Source organism: Atractosteus spatula, chromosome 3 (assembly GCF_055471065.1).
Source record: "Atractosteus spatula isolate fAtrSpa1 chromosome 3, fAtrSpa1.hap1, whole genome shotgun sequence".
NCBI classification, from domain to species: Eukaryota; Metazoa; Chordata; class Actinopteri; order Semionotiformes; family Lepisosteidae; genus Atractosteus; species Atractosteus spatula.
Genome location: NC_142708.1, coordinates 12,738,243 through 12,745,385, shown reverse-complemented (window position 1 = coordinate 12,745,385; position 7,143 = coordinate 12,738,243). Strand labels below are relative to the sequence as shown.

At 33.8% G+C, this 7,143-nt stretch overlaps 1 protein-coding gene across 1 annotated transcript in view; it reads left to right on the top strand.

Moving 5' to 3' along the window:
* The first annotated feature begins 4,100 nt into the window (after positions 1-4,100).
* LOC148837434 (PALM2-AKAP2 fusion protein-like) overlaps positions 4,101-7,143 on the top strand; it is a 51,941-nt gene continuing 48,898 nt past the window's right edge. The window contains exon 1 of the mRNA XM_088910200.1: positions 4,101-4,323. The gene's annotated coding sequence lies outside the window, so the exon portion shown is untranslated. The remainder of the gene's footprint in view (positions 4,324-7,143) is intronic.

Genomic DNA, 7,143 nt, shown 5'->3' with positions numbered 1-7,143 from the left:
TAATGTTACAAAAAATAGTAAAATGTCCTAACTACAAGGAGAAGTAACAATGCAGTATTTAGAATTATTTCTATCCACCAGATATCTATTGGTGTATTTAAAAAATCGCTAAAAAAGACTATGAAGAAAAATTTAAATCCATCTAAATCTACCTAAAACAAACTATATTTTAGCCATCACTTTCTAATGAAGGAAAGTTATGAAATAAAATCTGATTGCAATAAAATATGTAAAAGTATATACTGTATATAGTTATATATCAGGTGGGTAGCTGCGTCAGCATGCGTAGGCTGCAAAGGAACAAGTAATAGGTTTATTCCATGCTGAAAAAAAGAAGAAAGAGAACACAACGTTTCGGCCGTGGAGCCTTCTTCAGGTGTGGACACCTGAAGAAGGTTCCACGGCCGAAACGTTGTGTTCTCTTTCTTCTTTTTTTCAGCATGGAATAAACCTATAGTTATATATGTTGATTATAAAGCTTGATTAAAAATTAATCAAGACTTTTTGGGAATTGTGTCTAACCTGTATGTCCCACTCTTTTTCTTATTGTTTTTTTCTGTACTATTTTCTGCATTCATGTCAAGAATACTTTTCTACATGTACCTACAGTAATACCTGTGAAGATAAGGTAAAAAAAGAAGTAAAGAAGTAAAAACTACAATACAGAATTTACAATACAGACTGCACATAAATAACTCACTGACACTATCAATCCTACTTTTCCCTTCTGATCATATAATGGTGTCACATTCTAGGCCCAGAGGATGTTTTCTCAGGACTATTGACTGCAGAGAATGTATCTTCTTCTTGCAACCCATCCAAAGCCCTTCATACAGCACTGGTAAGTCCTGGATGTGTGCAGCTGCATGCCTTTATTGAACTGAAAAAAGTTCAAGACATATGTTGAATGGCAGATACAAAATGGACTTTTACTGCTGTTAAGAATTTTAAAACAGTTAAAATCTGTGTGATATTTCCAAGTGGATGAAATTGCAAAGCACCTGATGTTTACTCATCACAGCAAAAACTGTCAGTCAGCTTCACTTTAAGGCCTAAGAGCTTTACACGTACCATGAATTTTGCATGAAATGAAATGCACGACACACAGACACATACTGTACACATTATATACAATATACATGTACAGCTTTTATATGACAAATACCTTAGGTGCCATTTTGATCTCCATATGCATTATTCTTATTATTACAAAAATGAATATTAATTATCTCTCAGTTTCACAATGCTTTGAGAAAAATTAAAGTGTAAATAAACTTCTAATTCCAATTCACTTATGTTTTTGATCCTTAGAATATTGCCCAACTGCAGCTTATTTCAGTATATACAGTATTAATTAACTTTGTAAAATTGTTGGACAATAATAACACAATAAATGGAGACTATTGTTCAACAAATGTAGTTTGTGCTTAAACATACCTTTATGGGGTGAAACTGTGATTACTGAAAAATAGTGTAACTGAAAAGACTACATATCTAGTTGTGAACATATGACTTTGTAGTTACGTGGATTATCAAATGGGTTTTTTGCTGTGGTGTCGCCTTAAAATAAACTCCTTCCTGCACTGGATGACATATCACTGGTGTTACTATTACTATTGTCAATAAGATATCTGTGATTAGATATATAATTCTAATATAATTCTTCAGCTTTCATTTCATTTCCAAAGAAAATTCAAATTTTTTGGTTACTTTTTTTCATGTATGTATTATTTCTGACAAAATCTATGCTTTTAAACTCAACTGCTTATGAAAACCCAGTAATAAATTGTGATGTCTAGCCAGCCATTTACAAAGAAATTGTAAGGGTGTTATTTCATGTTAGAAACAGCAAAAACATTGATGCATAAAACTAGCTATATCAAGCTAAATCTAGCTATGTGATACATCTAGCTAATAAAACAATAATTAGGTTACACAAATAGATCTTTACTGGGAACATTAAAGAAAAAGAGCATGCTAGAAGTAAAAATTAGTGAATGCCGTGGTTCAGTATGTTTCATTTTAGGTATTATGTGCTGTATTCAAAGTGCTTTTAATAGTTATTTACATTCAAAGTAGACAATAGTTCTACTTAGAAGTAAAGATGTTCTATTTTTAGATGTTAAGTATAGATCAAGAACAACTTTGATCTTTGGAAAACAAACTTTTTCTGTGTCTGAGATAGTCTTCGGGTCTTTAATTTTTTCCTGCGAAATATTTTCACACTTATTTCCTAACAGTAACTTATAAAGACGTCATTTCTACACAACTATAGCTGCTACACATTTTGGGCTAGTCTGAGAATCTTGTTCCTTTAACAGATCATTCCAATAGTAAGCATAACATGCTATACTGTTATGCAATGAAAACACCCTGTATTACATCAATAGGTCTTTCAGCATAGATTTTTGAATACATTCGTGAATAGATAGACTTTTCGATTGTTTAAGTAGTAGTGTTCTCTGAATGTGAGAAGTTTAGTATTAAAACTGTCAAAATGAGTTTTGACATTATCATTAGCTATTCATAATACATCCTAAACAGCCAATCAAACAGGCATAGTTTTATTCAGTGCAAGATCAGGATCCACTTGGGTGTTCATCAGCATGGCATGACTGAAGGCATGAATTAATTAAATCCATTAGACTTGATGCAGTTGCATTTGTTTTATGCATCAATATATGTGTATTTCCACTGACTCCAGGGTCCCTAAATTAAGTGGTTTCCCATTGCACAATAGAGTTTGCTTTTATAGTCCCTTAGGACACAATCAGGGACAACAAGTATCTTATGAAAGAATAAGATTTGTATGTGTGAATTATATTGTATGCATTGCAGCATTTGCACTTGGAAATATTAAGCAGCTACTGTATATTGGTGTTCACATCACATTTCCTATGAATCCTATCTCACGGTGTATAACATAATTTAAGTAAAATGTGTATTCTCGTGATTAGCTTATATTATATTTCAATACACTTGCTGATATTACTTGCAATTCCTACCATACGTTGTTGTGACAACTTCAAGCTTGAAGATGTGATCAGAACTTTGGTTTCATGCTTCATCCACGCGAACACTGTCCCTGGTCTCATAACGGGGCAATGATTTTGTAAATTCTGGTCCAGAGGAATGTGTGCTTCCTATTGCTCCAACAAGACCAATTACAGAAAAGATCCGGTTTCCCTTAAAAACATCTCATCTCACTGCTGACCAGGTTGTGAGATCATAAGATCTGACTATATAGTGTTGAAACTACAGTATATGTCACTTATTGTGCCCCACCATCTAAAAATCATTTTACAAATAAATATTTTATCAATGCTTTTTCATAAATAAATTAAGCAACTGTTGCCTTATCTCTATTCATCCGGTGTTTTGAGGGTTTCCATTTAGAAAAATAGCAGTGTCCACTTCTATTCCTTTTCAGCACCTCATAAACATTCTTGTGGGAATTGCTTAGATATCCCTGTAGCTAAAGATTCATGAAGCACTAAAGACATTCGTATTAGTTGGGGGTGAAGATTAGTAAATGTCCCTGCATGTACAGTAGTGTGTGTATTTAACATAGTTTAGGGTCATTTTTCTTGTTTAGATATCTAGGGAAAGCATACTGAATGTAATGTTAGACTGTCGTTCATAAAGATGTAACTCCAACATAGAAAGTGAATGAGATCTAACACGAGATAAAGGCATCTGACCAAACACAAATTTCCCCTAATCAAGGAATTTGAAGTATTTCTGTGTGTGTTTGTTTATCACTGTGGCTCTGAAAATGACTTTACCAGCAGCTTTTTGTTTCCACTGTGACCTCCACAGCTTCATTGAATGGGTCCTATTTGATGATAAAAACACAATGGCAGGATAAGGGACAGATTGTTGTGCAACTGAATGGGGAGCTGTAACCTGACCTAAAACTCAGGGCTCATTGTGTGGCCTCACTGTGATCAGTGCCTGATTGCACTGGAATGAGAGAGAAACCTCCAGGACTATATTATTCATTCATTATTCAGCAGGAGCGTTTACAGAGGGGGAGAGAGAGAGAGACAGAGTGTGTTTGAGAGAGAGGCTGGAGCTGGCGAATGCGCTCAATGTCATCCAAGTCAAAACTGCTGCAAACACCAGCACTGCATACACACATCGCAGGGAGGGAAGAACAGAATCTCAACCCTTAAAGAAGCTGACCGTTTTCTCCTGCGCACTTTAGAAGGTCTTCTCAATTTTTCATTTTGATTTCAATACAAGGGAAGATTTTGCGATACAGTTTGTGGAAACGGGGACTGTCCTTCACTTGCCTGTCCGGAGCTAAATCATTATAATGAGGTATGGTGTTTCAGTGACATGATGCATGATCTGTTGATGAAAATCTAAAAGTATTTCTAAATCAGCAGATAGACAGCAGAATCAAATGTCAGATAGATATATGTAATCCGGATGCTGAACTATTTATCATATACTGTAGCTTTTATTAGATATATATTATTATATTATATTTTATATTATTAGAAACTGGAAAAGTTGAAAAGGTCCCCTTTTTGTTTTTGATAGTTAAAAGTTTATTCTAAAAAGGCAAATGATCTAATTATTTCAAAGGCTATGGGCAATAAGTATTAGCAAATTATTAGGTCAAATTTGCATTTTGGAACTAACGTCTCAAAAAGGGGTCATTGGTACTAGGAGACTGCAGAGGTTCTTTCTTGCAGCATAATCTCAACCCATGATAACAATTCATAGCTTTTTGAAAAACAGTTCATTTTATACATACTTCAAAAAGGGTGATTGGTGGGGTTCTGAATGTTGTAAAATTTCACCCAACCCAGATCACTTTTAGTAAATGAGACAGAAAAGGAAGCAAAGTTGTCTGCTGAAATAAATTTTGTTGCAGTGTTTATGTTAGATTAATTTTCAGTCCTCATAAATATCTCTTTTTCATCTTTGGTGATGTCTTGTAATGCAGGTGAAACTATTGAACCGTATCTAGTCCTCTGCTTCATATCAGGGAATTTTTGTGTTGATTTTATCTCTGATTTTTGCTTTAAAAATCAAACCACCAGTGTTTAGACATATGTGTGTGGCATAATTACTTAATAAATTAATGTTTCATAACCCGTGTTTAAAATAATTTTATGTAGAAGATGTTTTACGTGCACAGTTATTTTAGAATTGGCTTGATTGTCTGGAATTGAGTGAAGAACCTGAACATGCTGACTGAGCTGGGCAATAGCTACATTGCCTTTGCTGTCACTACAAGCAGTTAGTTGGTTTATAGGGCAGAAGCAGCACTGAGATTTAATATACTGACATATGGATATTCACCATTGACCAAAGCTGTATTGCAATCTTGTGTTCAAAGTAATAGCGCTCAGCCAGTGGTGATCTATGTAGAGCACCAGGCTGAATTTTCACAAACCAACACTTCAAAGTAGAAATCAAAGCAGGGGATAAATTGTTACAGATTGATTATAAATCATTGGGTATTATATGGGACTATATAAAGAACTTAACATTTATGACTAGCAGAACAAGTGTTTAAGCCAAAGTCTCAATTTAAGCATTAACTGTATATTCATCAAGGCATGCATATTAAAAAGCAGACTACTGCATGGCTAACAACTATTGTTGTGAATTGCAGTGGGTATTAAAAATAATATGAGTTTTTGAAGTGAGTCATTTTGAGGGTGGAGGAATGACTTTTGATCTTTTGCAGATTGTGTTTTGAGTTTTTATATACCGTATATACAGTGTGGCATCTGTATTTTTGCTGGGTTAAACTATCAGTAGCCTTGACAGATAGAAAATGTGTAAGTGACACATCACCAAGTACTGTATGAAATAGAGCGGTACCTGGACTTTTGTTCAATGCACCATGAAATAACTGATCTAAGCACTCACACTAAAAATCTGATATTTAGATCATAAAAACAGAAATTTTGTGGAACAATCTGCACCACTGTTATTTATGGTCATAGAGTATCTGTTTTAATATGATAGGACTCTGTAATTCACTATTCCTGTACTATCAGTATTTGAACTGGAATATCATTCTCGTGTTAAAATGGCCATGCATTAACTTAATTTACTGTTTTAGGCCATTTATACCTCTCTCAGTTTTGGCTAGAAAAGTTTTAATCCAAATCACCAAATCTGTCTGATATAATTTGATACTGGTATTTGTGATGACTGAGTTAAACCTGAGTCCCTAACTGTAATATTTTTAATTAGAAAAGAAATGTCAAATACTGAATATTAAAGCTTTGTCTCTGTATGTACTGATATTCTTAGTATAGTACTTAAAAGTTTAAGTAATTTTAGTAATGCGCCTTGTACAGCTTTCAGCATGTATTTTTCTTAGAAAAAATGCATTTAGCACATGTGGACTATTTTCAACCACTCCCTGTGAAAACATCACATGAAACCCACTTGACTTAAAATGTCTACTCATCACTCCATTCGAGGTATTTATATCTACAAAGCCAGCCATTTAAACGAAGAGCCACATTAGCAACACATCAAGTTTGCTTCTCTTTCATATACTCTATTTGTTATTATACTTTTATTTCTGTAACAAAACAGAGCTTCTGTAGTTCAGCAATATCACTACTTTTTTACTCTTGGGAATACTCTGTGGGAAATGTAGGACACACATTTAGCTGCATGGATAGGGTTTGATATGTACAGTACTGTACAATTGACAGGCTTCTTAATCATGCTGATTTTTCAAGATCATCTCAGCATTCAAAGCCAGGTTGTGTAGTAGGAAACTTCATACAACAAACCACACACTCTAATCAATATCGCTCATTTAATTTAATTCGATTTTGTCCTCTGCTTGTTGCTGCCAAGTACAGAAGATTCTTATTTTCTTTTTGACTATTGGAGCAATAGTTTTTTTCAGGAGAGTAATGAGTCTTTTGAAGCTACAGTGGACAGTAATTAACAATCCACTTGAATAAAACGTTTATCAAGAGTATTGATTCTTCATGAAAAGAATGTATGTGATATCACCAAATATTTAATGAGAAAATGTATATAAATTATTATGAATCTTGAAATGAGAAGCAAATAATCAGAAATCTTGGTAACACTTCACAGTAAGGGAATTGATACAATTACATCTGAAATTAATATATTAGCTTCTATAGA